General features: G+C 34.4%; 1 protein-coding gene across 3 annotated transcripts in view; it reads right to left on the bottom strand.

Moving 5' to 3' along the window:
- The window catches only part of CDH9 (cadherin 9), a 92,146-nt gene extending 71,482 nt beyond the window's left edge, over nt 1–20,664 (bottom strand). For all 3 annotated transcript variants that reach the window (XM_038127850.1, XM_038127852.1, XM_038127853.1), the window contains exon 1: nt 20,322–20,664. The gene's annotated coding sequence lies outside the window, so the exon portion shown is untranslated. The remainder of the gene's footprint in view (nt 1–20,321) is intronic.
- Between the last annotated feature and the right edge of the window lie 453 nt (nt 20,665–21,117).

Genomic DNA, 21,117 nt, shown 5'->3' with positions numbered 1-21,117 from the left:
AGTACAGATCCCTGTGGAACACTGAAACAGACACTTCAATGTCAAAACTCATAATTTACTTGTCTCTGCCAGTTTCTGTCATTTAATCAATTAAATAGATTCCTTTTAAATTTTTATTATTTATTAATTAAATTAAAATAACTTTAATTAAAATTATTGTTATATAATCCATTACTGATATATGCAGGGACCTTCACTTCTAGCTCATGGGTGCTTAAGATCATTTGGTGAGTCACCCTGTCAAAAGCCTTCTGGAAGCAGAACTCTCAAAGAGATCAAAGATATCCATATGCTTAATGACACCTCAGAGAACTTGAATAGGTCTGTGAGGCAGGACTTCCCTATTACAGAGCTACTCTGACTTTTCCCCAGTACCCCATGGGTCTAACTATTATGTTCTTTATAAGCGTTGTTAACAGTTTCACTCATTTGGGGCCCAGATGTAGTTCCAGTTCTACCAGGAACAAGTTGCAGGAACAGTTTTTTAAAACTTACAATTGCTTTTGATACCTTGAAACACTCAAGGAACAAAGAAATTCAAGTAAAAAGTTAAAGGAAATAACTACTATTTTAGCAGTTTCAACACTGAGATTTTTAGGATTCCTGTTAGTATATGTGAAGTGGCTGCCAAGCTGAAATCCCATTGTACTGAAATGAAATCTTCTACTGAGCCTAAGGTCAACTAAATAAATAAACAAATAAACAACCCAATGTAGCATTTATTCCTTTAGGGTTTATACTCCTTCTCTTTTTTTCCCGAAAACTGTGACAAATGAACCACAGAATACTGGGTAGCCACAAGCACAGTGCTGATGACAAAGTGTTTCATGGAACTTCCCAAAGAAGTTTTTAATCACAGAAGTTTGTTAAATTGTTTCTCCCTTCTCTGATGAAATGACAGGGGTATCACACTGATACATAGCTGTGGACATTAGGTATATATGCTTTTTTAGTGGAGACTGTTCTGCAATTTGTTCCCTAAGAGTTTATATTTATATTCTCTCCCAAGGGCTAATAGCTTGGATGTGGCCCTCTGGTGTTTGAAAGTCCTGCAGAGAAGCCCACTAAGAACAATGAGCAGTAGCTCAGAGTTCGGTTTTAATGTTCAATTTCATAATGAATATTTGATTATAGTTTTCCTCATGAGGTTCTGAGATCTCCTGTAGTATTTCCTGAATTTGCCCTCCTCAAATTTGATTAGTGAGGACTTCATATATTTATGAACATATTTATTTGTTGCTTCCATGGCAAGAAATTTCAAAATACTTCAGACCCACCTGGAACTGCATCTAAAGGTAGAAAAATATGCCATCTGCATATGTCTTTAATAATTTAATTGTCCTCTGAGGACAATGTAGTTTTTATTGCTTATACCAACTATTTTGCAATCTCTTTTGCTATTTTGTTCTTTTGTTTCTAGCTATCAGAGAAGGAAATAACTACCTTATTTCTCTTAAAATACAACTCAGCTTTAAATTGGCATGTGAAATATTTTCTTTAGAAATGCCTGGACCAGAATCGAGAGTTTAATAATCTGTATCTCAGCATGAATTTCCAGAACATTCAGGTTTTCATGTGATTTATTTGGATTAATTCAAAACACACAGAGTGCTATTCAGACAGCATTTCAGAATTTCCTCCTATATTTTCCTTGTCCTTTTGGTTAAAAGTCAGTAAAAAACAAAATTATAACTGCATGAAACCACGTATATGCTTCCAGTTTCAGAGTGAAAAAAGGAGTAGAAATATGATTAAAATAGTTGATATAGCAAAGCATTTGCTTTATGGCTTCTGGTCTAGTAACTTTGGCCTAGCTTTGCCTGAAATGGCAAAGTACATTTGGCTTTAAAATTTTTGCATGAGCTCAAATGCCTGTGATTGCCTTGCTCCCTTCTTGGATTCCTAAAAAATCAAGGGAAAAGGATATATGAGGAGACATATCTTTGTCTGGGCTTCATACAGCTAAGACAAGTCATAAATATGTGACTTCATAGAAAACAAATTAACTCAAACATATAACAGCAAAAAAAAAGTGCATAGTTAATCTGTTATTAGGGATGTGTCAGGATCCAGTTTTTAATCTTTTAATCTTTTTTTTGGCTTAAATAGGAATTGATATTGCAAATGAAACAAACTTATGCCTTGTAAAAGTGAATTTCTTTCCTCTTTTTATCTTTTGGATTCTGCAATCTTTATTACAGCCAAATTTTGCTGTCTTGTTTTAGTGGTATGGCTGGGAATATGCAGCATCACTTAGTGAAACAGCCTAATTTCTATTTTCAATAAGGCATGCTAGATTGCCTTGTTTTTCCTAACTCTGAAACACTGTCATTATATACACTATCCACAGGCAGTTCTTCATGGGAAAGATATACCTTCATCTAAATCTCATTACTGCAGTGTTGATTATAAAATAAACATTTTATAGTAACTGTTACTAATAAATAAAATGAAAAATAATGACCCAGAATATCAAATGCAATTGTCCTATTGCAGTTCTGGTGTTGAGAGGAGAAAGCACATTGCAATGGTGTAACCAAAATGAGCATCATGAAAATAATTTTAAGGTAGTTGATATACATCCAGCTAATTTTATAATTATATAGCTTAACATCTTAATTAATGTTAAGGAATGGCTATTTTAGTAAAACCTGTAAATCCATTCATTTATATGTCCCTGCCTAACATCAATATTTTTTATAAAGGCAATAAGAAAGCAATAGGACGGGGTTTTGAGTGAAATAAACTTTGCCTTCTAATTGACACTGCTGAAGTCCTTGAATAGTGCTACTGAATTGTGCAAAGGCTTTTTTTTTTTTAATTATTTCCAGTTTTCTCACAGCAACAGGGATACATGAAGACAATTGAACATGGAATTATGGAATTATGACTAGATATTAATGTAGAAGAACAGTGGTATGCTTCCAATACTTGGGAAAACAAAATCCAAAATTAGAATTAAATACAACAATAACTATAAAGCCAACAACGATAACCAGAGGTTAAACCATAGAAGTTTAAACTCTGTCAGGAATCATTATTTTGTATTGACTGATGCATTTCAACTGTTTTACTCTTTCTTCACCCTTCACACTTAATAAAAACCCTTTTCTTTCACAAGATTTAAAAAAAAAAAAATTCTAAACATGTTGCATTTCTTTTTCTTCTTCAATGGTATGTTCAAAAATTTCCCAAAATGAATACATATAAATCTGTGGATTTTTAACTAGGTTGCATTTAAAATGGAAATTCCAAAAGAAGAACCCAAGTGACCATTCATTTCGTTTTTCTCTCACAGTTAAAAATGAAGTAATAACAATGTAAGGGTAAAATTTGTTCCTTTCTGGTCACTTTTTCAGAAGGTAAGTTCTATTAAGTGCTTTCATCAGTCATCTCTTTATTGTTCTCTATTTTGTATTAACAACACTGCTAAAATAAGGAGCAATCCATCAGAGTTTCATGTTCCAGTTTTTATGGGTATTTGATATACTAATGTTTAACATATTTCAAAAATATTCTAACTAGAGTGCTATCTTGGAAATGCATGTCTGTTTTATAAAATTGACACCTATAATATATTTGCATTTTGCGAGAAACTTATAAAAGCATATTTTTATTGATTTCATTAATAATTTCTAAGCAAGATCTTGGGGAAAAATAGTGCCGTGTGGAGATTTTTTTGGTGTTAAGGACACAATGAGTTTTTTTTTTATTATTGCATAGTAGATATCTGTCATCCAAAAGAGGGAGCCATAACATTATACTATACCTTTGCACTTTTTGAGACAGTGAAGCTGCATAAATTCCTTTATTCCTTTTTCTTGAAGATGGTGCTTGCTCTGAAGTGTCTTTTATTTGTTTGTTTTCTATTAATAAGTGTAACCCAGAACTAGATAATACATGCTAATAATCTTACTGCATCTGAGTGAAATGTTTACACTAAAGACAAATATGCTTTAGCAAACATCCTGTCACGAAAAAAAGTAGTTGTAATAAGTTTGCTTGCTCTTGATTTCACCCACATGCACTTCCATCAATTTTGAGAAAATAGTGTTATGTCTTTTTACTTATTTCACATCTTTTGAAATTGAATATATATATATATATATATATATATATATATATATATATATATATATATATAAAATGAAAGTGCCTAAGGGTGTTTTCTAAACATACTTTGATTACCTATATTTTTAAAAAGTGAGATTGATGTAAAATATCACTCTTAATGACTGATAAGGCTTCCAGTTATTAAACATTTGCTTAGAGGAACACAGCACTTATAAAGGCGTTGCCCAATTTTTGGAAAACATAGGTTAGATTGCCTTCATATCTGAAAGGTCAGTGGACAAGAATGTATCTGAAAGAGTAGAATGGAAAAGCACAGAGTGATCAATAACATGTACTTTACTTCCACAATTTCTTTGCAGTATTCTCTTTTCATGAGTGTCATGTGCCACACTGGGATTCCAACACAGCCTTGTAGCCCTTTGTGAGGAAAGACTTATGGTATCCTCAGCATCAGAGGAGTCTTGATAGTTGTTTAATCCCTTTCTAATATTTTTTAACTAAAGTATAAGTTTGGTTTTCCTGTTGATTTACAAAGGGGAATTTCTCTCTATGGTTTGTCTATGACTATATCTCAGTATTTTATAGCAATGTATTGGCTGAAAGTAAATGCTGATTTTACAGACCTATTTGGTCAATGAGAAAATACATGCCAAGTTAAAATTCCAGAGATGCAAGTCCAAATACATATTCTGTGGATGAAAGCATATATGCAAAAATATGCCACCCCTTGTATGGAATGTGATTTTTTCTAGTATTTTTCTTCTTATGCCTAAATTAATCTCCATAAAATAATATGTTATGTAATTTAAACCACTATGTCCTTTAGTTTCTTTTTTTGTTTGTTTGTTGGTTTTTAGTCATTAGTAAGATGAATGCTGAATAAATAAGAAAAGAGGAAGGCAAGTACCGGAAAGGGAAAGAGCAATTGAGAAGATGAGGAAAGCACTGAGACGAGGAAAAAGGAGAAAAGAGAGGATACAAACACTTGAGAACAACAAAGGTGCAGGAAAGGAGAATGAGTGTTAAACATTCCATTTATGGCATCTATTTGTTAGATGAAGCATGGCTGTCTGTTAGAAACACTTTCCAGTTACCCACCACAGGAAATGTGCATCTCATGTTTTCAGAGCTGCAAAATATTAGCAAGTCCATGAATTAAGCTAGTTTTATAGATGCTCAGAAATTCTGACAAAAGTCTCTGTTATACTGGATCTATTGTTTCATTTGTTTCAAGATTTTTCTTACTGGAAATATTTGAAATAGCAGTACTTTCTCCATCTATTTTACGAGCCTCTGCTACTTTCTGTGGAACTTTAAAGATAACATTTGTCTGGGAATAAACATCAGTCATACAAATTGGTATTTACCACAGTGGTATCTGATGTCACATAACAATTTCTACTGCAATAAAATATATAGATAAGTTTTAGGAAAACTTCTATGTTATTGAGGTTATGATAAGCTTTGAAAGTGACTTCACTGCAAAGCAGACAAGTAGGACTGCAGAATTTCTTGAGAAAAACAAATGGATAAAGCATGATGGAATAAACATTCCACCTTAAAAAAAAAGTTAGCTGAAAAAAAAGCATTAGGGAGTTTCTTCTCCACTCTGAAATTCATTAGACAGTTTTTGCTTATCTCCTATCTTCTTGTGACAGTAAATCCAGCCTATGATGCACCTTGATGTAACAGCTTGTGACTTGACTTCCAGGTAATTTGCTCCAGCAATATATCTGAACTCAAAATTTACAAAAATGAGAAGATATAATCTTCACCAAGTTATTATTTGTTAAGAATTTAACAAAATTAAATATTCACCATAATTTTCTCTTATTACCAGTATTTTTTTCAAATTTCCCATGAAAGGAAAATTCTATGGTTGGCTTATTTTAAAATATCAGTGAAACTTTTCTGTTTTACTATTGATATTTATGAACTTTTATTATATTATCTCACAATATGAAAACAGCTTTTCAGTTTGTCATTTCCATATGACATTAGATGTTTTAGTAATTCATATGAAACAATAAAATCAGTTATATTTAATACAAAAAATTAAATACTTCCTCTTTATTTCCATATTGGACCTGCCTCCCACCTGTGTCATAATGAAAGCAAGCAATCTTACAGAGCAGATAATTTCATACCATAAAAAAAAGTCATTAAGTAGTCATAAAATAAATTAAAAACTTGAGGTTAAACTTATTTCTTGTCTTGAGCCTTCCCTTTTTGTCTTGAATACGTAGAAAACACTTTTGTTAACACCACCTTGAATGTGCTAAAATTATAAAAGAAAATACATAGAAAATTATATTATGTGTGAAACTTTCCTCATTTGGATGTGATCATTGTGAATGTAATTAAAATAAAAGTGCTTACTCTAGCCATATTTTCACTTTTTGTTTTCCCTCTTGGCATTTGAAAATATGTTCATATTTACTTTGATTATTTTCAACTAAGTTCTTTTATGTATCATCAGACCTACTTTAAATGCTCAATAACCAAGTCAATAACATTCATACTTTCAATTTATTGTCTTCTTTTAATGATATCAGTCCTCTGTCATACAGTGAACTAAGATTACTTAGTTATTATCTGATTCTAATGCAGGTTTTATCTACACCTACACTAAAAAGTGGCCTTAAAAGAAATTTAGGTAGTGACTTCATAATTGGAATTTCCAATTTCTAGTTATTTTTCTATGATGCATAAAATTAAAATTTTACATTTTCTTTCTGGAAGCCAATGTATTCTGCATTTTTCTAACATATTTATTTCAGTAGATCTCTATTTTGGTAGGCATTTAAAGGTTAAGCATGGCAAGGTGCTCTTTATTTCCATTCTTTTTTGCTTCCTCACTTACACAGGACATTATTTCAATAACCAATTAATCTTTGTAGAGGTGCTTTTTTTTTTTTCTCTTACCTACGTGTACTACATTTGCTCTGCCCACATGTGCCTAATTTGTCTCTCTTTTAGTGTTTGCAGGATATTTTAGAACTGTCTTCCTAGCTGTCTAAGTCAGTAAAAACTTTCTGCTATCTCCAATGGCTTGCAGTTAGGTTTCTTTTGCATTTCTATGGTTTTTCCACTTTGCTTCTGTCTCTACTTTTTAATGAAATTTTCTTCAAAATATATAAATTGCAATACTTTCTAAAGTCATGGCTTCTTCAACACATTACTAATGCATATGTTTGATTTCAAATTTTCAAACTAAAGCTTTTTAGCCCTGTGTCTAATTTGTGTTTGTCTATTGTTCTTGTTATGCAGTATTCATGTATAGAATTTTATTAAATCTATTTTTTTTATTTTAACAAAAGAATGTACTACTTTTATAAACACTATGTTCACAAGATTATATTTATCTCATTTAAAATTACATTAAAATTGTATTTCAATCTCATTTTGGTAGCTGAACAAGATATACTTTCCATCTCTCTGCCAGCCATACAGAAAGAAGCCTCTTTATATTATCTGTATTTTCATCTAACTTTATCCTCTGCTGTATCAGAAATCACTATCTGTTGGCATTTTGCAATAGTTTTTCCTGACATTTACCTTGAAAGCAACATGGATTTTTTTCCACTTGTTTGCTTGAATACCGATGACTTCTGCACATCGGAAAATACATTTTAAAAAATCCAAATAGTTTTGTTCGCATAATATATTCTAATTGGCTTTGTCATTTAATGTTATCTATCTACTCACATTTTATACACATGGACATGATATAAATCATGTGGATTCTGCACACAGACCAATCCCTATGCAGGGGGAAGGATGTGAAGAGACTGGAAAGAAAAATTTGTAATATTTTAATATTAGTCCTGATTGCGCAACATGTTGACCATTTCCCACCTATTGCTATTGCTCAGCTCGTGGAGCCTGGTGGGGGTCAGGAACTTCAGCTGTTCTGAATAAGCTGGTTCTCCGCTGTGCAGTACATTTTACTCTTTCTGTCCCTTTGCAGCTCTGAAGTCCTCTGCTTGGCCTTTTAATGACTGTGACAATATTTCCTCCTTTTATCAAGATTGGATCTAAATGTTACTGATGTCCATGGGAATATTCAGCTAGACCATGATGAGCTTTCCATCAGAACTATGTGCACTTCTGTTGTTTACCTGAAGCTTATACTTGATTGCTGTCATAGAACACTTTAAAATACTTTGTTGTAATTACTGACTGGTAATTGGCAATTTCTGAGGGTCACCACTGGAATACTAATTTCTCTGGTCTCTAATAAAACAGCTATATACTTTCAGATCCATGAGATAGAGCCATAATGTTATGAAGACAATGCATGGGATGTCCTCATATTATTTGTATAATTTTCTCATGTTCTAGTATTTCTTGCTTCAAGATTTAAATTCAATATTTTAGTATGAGCTCAATAAAATATGTGTTGTTCAAGCCAGCATATATTTTTTCTGAACAATAAGCTATGACTGTTTACACTCTCCCATTGCACCAGTAAATTACCAGGACTTCAAAAGTAAAATAGTTTGGTTATTCTTATCAAAGATGGGGTCAAAGGCAAAATGTAAATTTAAACAATGCAAGATTATATCCATGCAAGCTTTGGAACTTGTTAATAGCTTCATATTAAAATTAGAAGGGTTCAAATGTCTTGTTTTTAAAACTGACTGCCTGTGCCTTCCTCATTATCCTCTTGTCCTTCAGATTTCTTACTGATATCAAAATCCCAATGAAAGTATGAATAAAAAATTTTCCACTCCCTGTTCTTTTATAATCTCTTCCCTTTTTTTTTGCAGTCTATGGTCTAACAAAAAAAAAAAAAGGTTACTTAGGCCACATATCTTTTTTTATAAACCTCTAATCTGTTGAAAATACAGTAGACACATATGGTTCTAAATTGTTCCTCTTTGATTCCTACAGATTACAGATACTATAAATATTTTCTGTCAGGAAAGTGCGATTCTGTATGACAAATTTCAAGCTGTTTGTAATTGGATTGTGGTTTTTTTGTGTAGTTCTCTTAGAAACTGGCTCCTGAGAAGTTTGCAGACTCACAGGGTAAGAACCACTTAAAGCAGTGTATCCCTGGACATCTAGGTAGTGCTATGTTGTTCTGCTAGAGCTGGGTTCAGTGTCTAATATACAAATAAAAATTGACCTTCATTTAAGTAATAGGCAGTATTTTCCATGTCGGGGGAATGCAGAAATATTAACAATATTTTTAGTAGTTATTAGCTATAATTTTTGCCAAGTAGTCACATTATTGGGAATAAATTTGATAGAGGAATATATAACTCGCCTTATTGATGACTGCTCTAATAGCATGGCAAGCTATGGATATCCAGTGATATGGATGCACGTACTTAGGCCAGGTGGGATCCTATGCTTAGACCAGTCCTCTTCCTTTTCTGGAGTCCTCCTAATGATGGAGTAATTATTCTTACCCTTCTCACTTTTTCCCTGTTTCTTCATCAATAAAGTGTTAAGACAAATATGATGGTGGCATTAATTCTTTTGGACAACAGGTCAGGAAGACTTGGAATAGGGAGAAGCATCTTTTCTTGTACCTGATAAACCAGTTCTGTCTCCAGAACTTAGGGAAAGGAATTTTTGCTGGCAGATTATTCTTTAGTGAAGGGTTCCACCCTCTTTTTCCTCACTTCCATTGGGTTGAGGATCACTCAGATACCTCTGAGGTCTTTATTCTCCTCTCTTCAAATCAACAAATCACTCTGACCACAAAAAACTCAATAGTCCCCCAGTTCAAACCACAGCAGAAACACAGAGACCAGTTGCTGGTTGTGCAAGAAGGCAGTAAAGCTACACCCTAGGGAAGGGTAGACGGTATGAAAAGAGATGAATGTTGGAAGTGTTATGATACTGCTGCCATTCTGGCAGGTAATCATTTTTGTAACTGGCTTGACACATAATAAGTTTCTACTGAGATCTTGCGGTACTCCTGCTCACTACCAGATGAACTTAATGAAGTTATAATGTACATGACTCTCACAAGTAAGAGCTTCCACTTCAATTTCTTAATTAACTTATTTATGCCCACAGGTACATACATACATATCTATCTATCTATATATATATATATATATATATATATATATATATATATATACACACACACATACACATGTAACCTAAGAGAAGGATATGTATGTTTCTGCTTTCAATACTGAGTTTTTTTATCATGATTGTGTTGAAGTATCCTTTGCATGTAATTTCAGCAGACTGTCGATAGTAAAACAAATGAATATTGACAAACACCTTTTAAATTCTCATTGAGATAACCAAAAAGTTTTAACATCCATTCCTAGCATTAAAGAATATGACCGGTGAAGTAGTAAGATTTATTAAGATAAATTAATTTCTAGTCTTAAGTCTCTAACATACTATATGGTATCATTCCATTTTTTGAGGAAAAAAGTAACAAAACACGTTGCCTTCAGAGATGAACACCATTATATTTCAGGGCAAATAACAGGTTTGGTTTTTGTTGGTTTTTTTTTCTGAGTGGGATTTGGTTTGTCAACCACACCTGGAAAAACAATTGCTTGTGTATGGAGGTGATGACTTTGTCCTATGACTACCTTATCTTTAATCTTAACATCCTCCATTGTCTTTTTATAAATAGGAAAAGAAATCTTGGATGCTCTGTGACAATGCTGGAAACCTCATGCTTCTTTCAGTGTGCCTTAGAATTAACCACTACAGACTACCTGCAAAAAACCAAAGAACATGTCTATGTCTTCCTTGTGATTCCTGTTTTTCAGATACTTGATAGTGGTCACTGGGATGGAAAATTCCTGTTTAAAAGGAGCATGCTCACATTATTTGACCTTTCAATTATCATGATAAAACTAAATTTCAGGACCAATTAGGTGAATTAGGAATAAGAAGACAACTTTTATTTGCATTGTGAAGGGACATTAAAATAAAGTTAACAGAGGTATTGCTTACCTTGCGGCTAATCATTTAGATGACCATACAGTAAGGATGAAGAATTCAAAAAACTCCACTGTAGCAAAAAGATTTCAGGTTTCCTGAAACTTTGCTCATTGAGGTGAGAGATAGGAAGGGAAGCTTAAAACTGTATGTCAAAATAATTGCTTCAATTTTGTGAAGGCGCAAATTTTGTCAATATTTTTACTGAGATACAAAGTGCATGGGTATTAAAGTGATTCACTGAAAGTTACCATTTAGTCATGCTATGTAACTCAATTAATGTGATTTAGTCAAAAGTTCCTCTTTCATGGAATTTTTGCCTCAAAACAAATCTGTTGAATGAAGTGGAATTGTTTTCTAGAAATCTTGAAAGAATAAATTGGGGCTGATTTGCTGGAGGACCCTGGGAACTGCTAGCCCATCAGTTTTATCTCTGCACCTGGTATAATTATGAAACACATCATCCTGCAAGATGTATGAAAGCATATGGGAGACAAGGAGGTGATTAGGGACAGCTAACATGGCTTTACCAAGGGCAATCTCTGCCTGACTGATCTCATGGCCTTCAGTGATGGACTGACTGCAACAGTGGATGAGGTACCTTCCCACATCACATACCTGGACTTCTGTAAGGCCTTTGATATGACGCCCCAGAACAGTCATGCTGCTCAATTGGAGGCATACAGGTTTGATGGTTAGACTGTTACATGGAGAAAGAATTGGATGGTTGGCCTCATTTAAAGATTTACAGTCAATGGCTGTGTCCAAGTGGAAACCAATAAAGAGTGATGTCCCCCAAGGGTCTCTACTGGGGCCAACACTGTTTAATGCCTTTTTAAACTGCATAGACGGTGAGAAGGACTGTACACTTAGCAAGTTTGCAGATGACACCCAACTGTGTGGTGCAGTTGATACACCCAAGTGAAGTGACACCATCCAGAGGGACCTTGACAGACTTAAGGAATGTGCCAATGCAAATCTCATGAAGTTCAACAAGGCCAAGTCCAAGGTGCTGCACCTGGACTGGGGCAATCCTCAGCATCACTACAGACTGTGGGATTAAGGTACCAAGAGCAGCTCTGCTGATAAGGACATTAAGGTACTGGTAGATGAAAAACTCAATATGAGCTAATGACTTCTAACTGAAAGAGAAAAAGATTTAGGATGGACACAAGGAGGAATTTATTTTACAGCAAAGATGTTGAGACGCTGGAACAGGTTACCCAGAGAATTTGTAGATGTTCCATCACTGGAAAAGTTCAAGGCCAGGTTTGATGGGCCTTTGAGCATCCTGACCTGGAGGAAGGTGCCCCTGCCCACGGCAGGGAGGTTGAATTTCAAAGTTTCTTTCTAACCCAAACCTATCTATAATTCTGGAATGACAGTATAGACAGAGCAGATGTTTTTCTGTGTGTTTCTCTGATATTTACCACTCTAGGTCTGATGTTATAGAGTAAAATCTGGACCTGCAAAGACCTCCTCAACTCAGCGCATAAGAATATTGCTTTAGCTGTTAGTAACTAGAGAACATAGTCTGGAAAACTTACAATGCAAATATATGCATGACTTTCATAACAAAGAGGTTGTGCACATAGACAAACAACAAAAAATTAAAAATCTATGGCTGTTGTTACACATTAGAGCTGTATTTACACAGACCTATGTAGGTATATATGTAGATATATAGAGAGATATAGGTATACCTAGATCCCTAGATCATTTAATCTAACCTGTGCCTCTAAAATTGTATCAAAATAATGATAAAACTATATGAACACAGATACAGATCTAGATACATATATACACAAATACATGTAGATTTTCACCACAGGCAATGGAATTTCATGATTTTTTAAATTTTCTACTAAACCCACAGGCTGACTAGCATGAAATTTAATTAGTGATAATTAACTAGGGGTGAAGGAAGCAGAAAATTAATGTGACTCATTTATTTTTTCAATTCTACCACAATGTCCCCTTATTTATGTTCCTCTAAATATCTTTTCTCAGATTTCAGCTTTCAGTCCAAAAAAGTATTGATTCTGATACTATTTGCAAAGAAAGGACATAAACTACATAAACTACAACAATCATTTTGGTCCTATTTTTATTGTAGCTACCCACAGTATTGCATTTTAAATGATCTTAAGTTATCCAGAAATGGCTAAGCTGGTTCAGCTTTGTGAATCCACTATTCTTGGAGAGGAAGCCTGCCTTCCTTCCTTCCTTTCCTTCCTTCCTTCCTCCTTCTTTTTCTTCCTTCTCCAAAGAACTAGAGATGTTTCAACGAGGTTGACAAGGTTTCTTCTAGTAGCTCTAGGCATGTTCTTTAACAATTACCCTGGGTCACTCAATGCATGTTTCTGCTCTGCGTTTTTATTATTTGGGACTGCCACATGTAAATCTTAGAAAAGCTATCAGTCAGATGCCTAAGACACAGCTACTAGTTCAAACTGCCGACACTTGTAGAAAAATATCACTTCATCCTGAGTTTATATAATTTATCTGCCAGTTAAAAAATAGTGAAATACTTTTTAAATACAAGTTGAGATTCATTTCAAGTCATGAGATCAAGAACTTGAATCCTGTACTGGTTAATCCTTAAGCCTCATTTTAGTTCTAATCAAGAGTCAAACAAACTATGAATATGTTCTACTCCTAGTTCTACTCCCAGTATGCTACACACACAGACCAGTACACAAACTACACAGGAACCATTTGTTCTTGCATGCAATTGTTAGCAAATCTTCAACTGTATATACCTTTGAAATCAGGATTTATGTATTGCTAGACATTAAATAGTATTTCTCTTGGCTAATCAAGGGAACCATGGTCCTATGTCTCTATATAACAGTGCAGTTCTCTATTTAATCATATAACTGCTCTGCAAACATAAAGTAGTTAAAAAACTATTCAGACTGTAGGCTTTTGCTTTTGGGGAGTGCTATGAAGTAGAGTCTCAACACATCAGTGACAGAAAAAAAAACATAGAGAGCCTTTGTATATTTGAGAAGTTTATTCTTTGCATCTATTTTTTTTTCTGTATCCTATATTTTCTAAATACTTTGGATCCCTATTGTAGGGAGGTGTTAGGAAAATTTGCTCTGAAATTTAAATGCGAATTTCCTAAGCATAAATTCAAAAGGCAAATAAATTATTAGAGTATAATTTTCAGATGCGCTAAATCTTTCATTTTAGCAGTGATTGCATTTACGTTTCTGAATGTGCAACAATAGGCATGTTCCTAAATCATTATCTTTTAGATTAACCTTGTAGGGGTGAACACCTTTTAAATTTTTTTTTTCTGGCAAAAGCTTCAGTCTGTGGTGCATCTAGCAACTTCTTAATTCAAACACCCCCCCCCCCCCCCCCCCCCCTTGAGCTAAATGGTGTTTTTTCCCCTTTCCTGAATGAAAGCTTTAGGGAAAGATTCTCAACCAGAATATTTTTTGGCCAATGATAGCTGAGAGCAGTTGTACTGACTTTTTTGAGAGTTTCCTTTCTTTACTTGCTTTTAAAAATGATTATAGGTACACTAAGCACAATTTTTTTTTTTTTATTTTGAAAGTCCTTTTACTTACTGCAGGGATGGTTTGGTACCATAAGAAGTTTTTTCAAGAAGACAATAACTGGAAGAGCAGGCAGTACCAGAAGCTTGTGACAAAGGAACTTGAAGATATTAATTAATTTCATTTAGAACACAAGGTATTTTACTTATTATCTTACTCTAGAAAAAATGTAAATCCAACCATGTATCTTTCTTGACTAGGAAAGAAGTCATATATAACACAAATTTGAAACTGATAAGACCAAGATCAAGCTCAATTGCATTAAATCGATAGATTGCAGATAACAGGAAGGAATGAAGAGACTACATTATTTTTTACATCAAAATCCATTTTTCCTATGAGTCTGAATTCTCATTAGTAATGAAATTACCTTTTTATCTGGGAAACAAATGTAAGGATTATTGAAAATCTTCCAGGAAATGGGAAAATATTTTCTACAATTTAATATTTTTATGTTCATTCTGAGGAAAATAGAATTTCTTTATCAGATAGCATCATTATAAGAACACAGATTCCGCACTCATTTTTACTCAGGGTAAGGGAAATGCACAAAAGTAATTTCACTGGTTTCAGTGGGACCAGTCTTATTGCAAAATGTTACCCGGTCTGAATACAGGTTCTGGAATGCAGCACAAGCACAAACAGCTCTCCTGACAAATTGTTTAAACAACTACAAGAATTTCCTTTTGAAATAAGTATGCTTTCCTGATTTTTTTCTCCTTTTGCTACACAGGCAAAATTATTTCCATGAGATTACCCGCAACCAGCATCTGTGACTTAAGAATAAAGAACATTTTTACAATAGCTTCCCACTACAAAGCTTGATATTTAAATCCACTAGTGTGGAAAATAGCGACAAAGAATAATGCAAACCATGTGAAAGTATTGTAATAAACAACAAAGTAAGCAGAAAAATTCAGCCAGAATGCAGCACTATAAACTTAAGCAAACCCATTGTAATATATTACTTTCTACAAATGTTACATTATTTTTCTCTAGCATTTGCATGAGTTATACTGGGGTTTATGTCTCTAGATGCATGTGTACATGTATGAAGGTGTGTATATATATATATATGTGTGTGTGTGTAATAGATATATATAATAGTTCTAGTCATAAACTGGGGCTATTGGCTATTTTTATGTGTTAAAATCAGATATCAGATGCGATTAGGTTACTGAAACCTTCAAATCATACAGAACTTATAACTGCTGCATTTTAAAATGCTAAATTTCACTTGTTCTGTGCCTATTTTTTCTTTCAAATCAGGAACAATGGTATTAACTTCACCCTTATACCCAACTCAGCCCATTTTTCTCTGCCTTTTCATGTCCTTAGGAGCAAATATTGAATGATGGAGTACAAAGGAAATAAAATCCAAAGGAAATAAAATCTTATTTTAGTAAGATCTTAAGCTGAGTTTTTTTACATCATTATATTTTTAAATTTCCTTTATTGAACACTCTTTATACAACTTGATGTTTTATTGAATTCTCTTTTTAAGATGTGTTGAAATATGAATGTCAACCACTGGTTGGTTGTGCACCACTGATTATCAATATAATAGATAATTTTTTTTAAAGTAATGGCTAAATCTAATTATGCTTGTATATATTGCCAGAAGGCTTGTATACATCATTAATTGACATCAATTGAACTATTAAAATACGCAAATTCAGATAATCTCCTTCTGAGAGCTGTTGTGTAATTTGTTTAAAAGGATGGAAGGGCCTACTGTTTCCATCTCCAAATACAAATGCATTATCCACAATTTTCTCTATTTCACAGAATCTATTATTGGGTGTATTTTATGAAGATCATGTTTTGAATCTGGACAAATGCTTTAGGAGCTCTTTCTCAATATACTTATGTACAATGGCAAGATGTTGTCAGTATTTTTTAGAAAGTGGAATCCTTTAGTACCAACATGCATGGCCCAAAATTGCAATATCATTACAGGCAGAATTTTTATGAAGGTGGTCGTTCTTTCTCTCAAATACAGCCTTTGAAGACAAAACAACCTGAGCACCATCTAGCATCTATAAAATTTGTATTTACCTAAACCTCCTTGACATTTGCATATCAGGAGATAACATAATATGAAAACTATGTTTTTCTGAGACTGGGAAACAGAATCCAAAGTGATGTGGTCTTGATATTGCTATTGCTCTTACTGCTAAAAGGTGTGAAATTTAATTATAGAAGTTTGCATTTTGCTAGCAAAGGAATACACTGGACACCACTTAAAGCACTCCACTTTGCAGTTGCAGAAATACATTTTCTGAGAAACATCTGTGGTTATTGATGGTGTTATTAAAGTATTCAAGGTAAATATATATTTTTTGAACACTGATGTAATTGGAGGAAAATTGGGAAATTGGAGGAAAATTGGGAAATTGGAGGACTGGGCGAGTGGAGGCCCCATTTTATCCCTGTCTCTGACACAGACCTGCTCTGTAATTGAGACCAAGTCAAGTCTCTGTGTGGCACTGTGTGTGTATAGGATGACAACAATGACACACATGTCATTTTGTAATCTTCCCAAGATTGCAGAAGAGAAATTCTAAACAGCACACTTCACTTTCTGACATTTCCAATTAAAAATTCCATACTGTGTATTAAAAAAATCTTTTTTTCTAAATATTTTAGGCCTTCCTCTGAGCTGCAGTGTACATCCAGTATTTTTCCTTTTTCCTGAAGCTAGTAACATTTTCCCAGAAGTAACCAAGTCTCACTTTTGCTAGGATTTTGCTCTGCAGACACATTGTAGGATTTGATCAAGGTATGCCTCTCCTGCTCAGTCATGCTCGGCAAGTAGTCCTCAATGCCACTGGGGTATTTTTTATCAGGATCAGTCACTGAAAGTCAGGAAAATAACTTGCCTTTTAACATTCAGCAATTTCCTATGTGTTTAAAAGTCAAGAAGAGAAATTACTCTGACTACTTTTGCAAAAATTCTTTTTGTTCATTTCCCTTTGCTTTATTTTCCTTGTCCTCCTACCACCTTTAACAAAAATTTGGATTTATTCCTATGAATTATTTTCTTAAATTCACTCACTCACATAGAGAATGCAGGCAGCTTTTACTAGGGCATCTCTATTCATTTTAAAATATTAGTGCTTTTGCAGATAACATTTGAATATAACACCTGCTGCAAGCCTTAGAAATTCTGAAGGCATACTGATATGTGTGGGAGATGATTTTTTTTCTCTAGATTTTTGCTCCGGTTACCTTCTGCTGTTAAATAGCTCTGACTATATGGAAGAAACACATACATTTAAATATCTATATTGTCTTATAGTCTAGCCTAGGCACCCCAGTTTTCTTATATGATATCCCCTGAACAAACTCATCCTCAGAGAAAATTGTCAGTCCTGTTACTGTCTGGCTCTACTTCTCAAACGCTTCTGCCAGTAGATTCCCTGCAACCCATGTTGAGCAGATTCAGAAACCAAGTACTGATGCCAGATATAAGCGAATGTCAGAATTGAGTTGTAAGGTCCTTTCAGCAGCGTGATGGGTGATGACATTTAAACTAGTGGATTTCAGTTATTACATTTTGTTTTGTGGATAGGTCAGGGAATGAAATCATCGTTATTGGCTGATCCCATGATGAGAGGGCGTCTCTGCCAGTACCATGCAACTGCTGCTGAGATCAGCATCCTTGTGGAGCAACAGCCAGGTGAGAGGAGAGCACAAATCCCTGTACATGGGCTGCTGTCTGGAGAGGAGGACATCCTTCTTAGAATGGTCACTTCTGCAGAAAAGCGTGAAAATTCTGAAACTTCAAGTAATTTTAACATGGAGCTGTGCAAAGCATATGGCAGAGCTGTTTCTCCCCACCTTTTTTCCACAAACTACATCACCAAACTTCTTTTTGTGTTTAGGTGAGACGTACAGGTTACACAAAGCATAACATTCTACAATAATGGCTACCAGACAATCTCTGAAATTAAAAACTCTACTTAGTTCACTCAATAAACATATGAAAAACTTTGATTCTTGTATTCACTCCATCAAGTTTAAAAAGACTTGGCAACTATTTTATGTACAAGTAGTAATAGTACTGATACAGTTACATTTCTCCATTTAAAATTAATCTCGTTTACCTAACTTAAAAAAGCCCAAACCAAGAATTATTTATTTCACAGACATTTGACTGCATAATGTTTTATATTTTTGTTAATAGAAAATCTCATTAGCTGTAAACATATATAATTCTCTCTTGAATTTACATTATTACACAGTGAAGTACAAATGACAGGACAATATATTTTCATCTGTCAGATTGACATATAGACAGCAATACGCCTTTTTTAACAACTAACATAATTCACAAATAAATTTCATAATAGTCATAGACAAATGGTAACACAAGTCTTCTGAATATTTAATTAGTTCACTCAATTTTTGGAATAAAATTATTATTTCATATATGGAGAATAACTTGGAAACAATGATTTTTAAAGATCTGTCATTAGTAATTCCTATCACTATGACTAATATTATTTAACAAACCTTTTGATCTCATGTCCAAAACTAGTGCAAGTATTACACTTGCATTTTTCTCCATTTTTATCCTTAGCATGAGTAGCTAGTGTAGTACTGAGCAATGAAGCATAATCCTGCTGTGGTTTCAGTAAAATATTAGTTTTATCCCTTTTATTCCTTTAATCAGAGCAAGACTCATATATTGGTTGCAAATTTGTCCACTGAAAACGGTAAGTATTTCAAGAAAATACCATTCTATTTTCTGAACTACGACTTAAATCTGTGACAAGGTGAGTGGCTGCTGTATCCATATTGCCCTAATACTGGAAGAGATATCAATTTCCTTTTAATTCATATATATCATTCTTTCTTTGAAGCTCATGCAGTGAAATTGAACACGTGACAGCATGCTTCTTGCATGTGAAAAGGCAAAATGTCATTCAATTGTTTTTTCACTGGTTACTTCAGTGTCAATTGGTCAGTGTGACCTTTTATGCTTTCTGCCTCACTTTCTGTGGGACTCTCTGATTATATATATTAGGCTGACAAGGTAGTTTGGAATGACTTCTGGAAAGCATCCTTGTACTTTAAGCCTGTTGACTTTGACTTTCTGCTACAGATATCCAAAGGGACATCTCCCTCAGCTCTCAATCTTTCTGAACCCTGAGCTGCACTTCCCCCTATAAAACATATTTAAAAACCCCAGTAATTTTGCTACTTTCACTAAAGAGAATTTTAAAAAAAAATAGTACTTCATTCTTAGTAGCAACAAAGACATCCTATTTTTTCATCCTTCTTAACCAGGGTTATTTTTATTAGATATATTGACAAACACATATGGTAAAAAAAAAAAAAAAAAAAAAAAAAAAAAGGGGGGATAGCTTCTATCTGGACAGGTGAAAAGGCATCCTGCACAAAAGTTAGGCTATATTATTCCTCCTATATGGCAGGAAAAACTGATTAATATCTAACAGTATTGCCAAAGAACATATGCATTGCTAATATTTTAATGTACAAAAGTAGTCATCACATATGCAGTATGAGAAGTTTAGATTTCAGCAATTTAATGGATTGGGGTTTTTTTTGAACTCTCTTTAAGAGTAATATCCCCAAAGTGCTCTGCTGACATTGCCCCTCCACTCCCCCTTCCCTAAAAAGTATCTGTAAGGCATCTTCAACATTTTAGACGCTCCTAAAGAAAGCATCTGTTCTTTTGCTGTCGGCAGTTCTCATGCTACAGAAAGTTAATCTACTCACCCAGGCTGTCTGCGTGAGCCCAGCTCTGTCCGTTCAGCGCTGCTTCTCTACCTGCCTCCTGCCTTCTGCATGTTCCCGTGTCTCCAGCGTGGAATGCACTCGCGTCTCACTAGGGCTCCCTCTCTCCCGGCATCACTTTTAAGTCAGGCAGGCAGCGAGCAGGAGCCAAAGGGACTCTCTGTCTGATTGGTTTCCATTCAGTGCCCCTGATTAATAAAAAACGTCCCTCGCAAGGAGAGGTGTCGCTGCCCCTCACCGAGATGTTGCTGCTGATAGAGCCGCAGTGCTCAGCGTGAGAAGGTTTGGGGCTGGGGGGGGACAGCACGGCGGCTTTGCCAGCCAAACAGTGATTTGCAACTGAATGCAGTGGGAGGGTTCAGAGAGGAGGGCTTTGTTAAGGACCCTCTTATTAACTGAAGCTTAAATACAGAGACTCATGTTACCAGCTCGGTTTGGTCTGTTTTAATAACCGGGGTAAAGGTATACCCCAACATGTGAATTATATGGAGAAAAACAAATTACTCTTAATATCTATACTAGTAACACAGTGTCATTGGTGTGCAACACACATTGGAGAATGCAAAATTATCCTCTAATGCTATTACAGTGACAAATGATTTTAAGGTGAAATAAAGCAAGGTGTGTGAGATTTCCCTGTGTGCTCAATAGGTTTACAGCTCTAGTGTCACTTACAGCTAATGATAATGATAGGCTTGTCACTGTACCTGAAAGTGAACATAATACAAAGTTGCAGGGGATGTTTTGGGAATTGTGACTAATAATGTTCAAGTCATTC

The sequence above is a fragment of the Motacilla alba genome, chromosome 2 (assembly GCF_015832195.1).
Source record: "Motacilla alba alba isolate MOTALB_02 chromosome 2, Motacilla_alba_V1.0_pri, whole genome shotgun sequence".
In the NCBI taxonomy this organism is placed as follows: Eukaryota; Metazoa; Chordata; class Aves; order Passeriformes; family Motacillidae; genus Motacilla; species Motacilla alba.
Note: the sequence above shows the minus strand (reverse complement) of the source record. Positions and strands in the feature narration are given on the sequence as shown.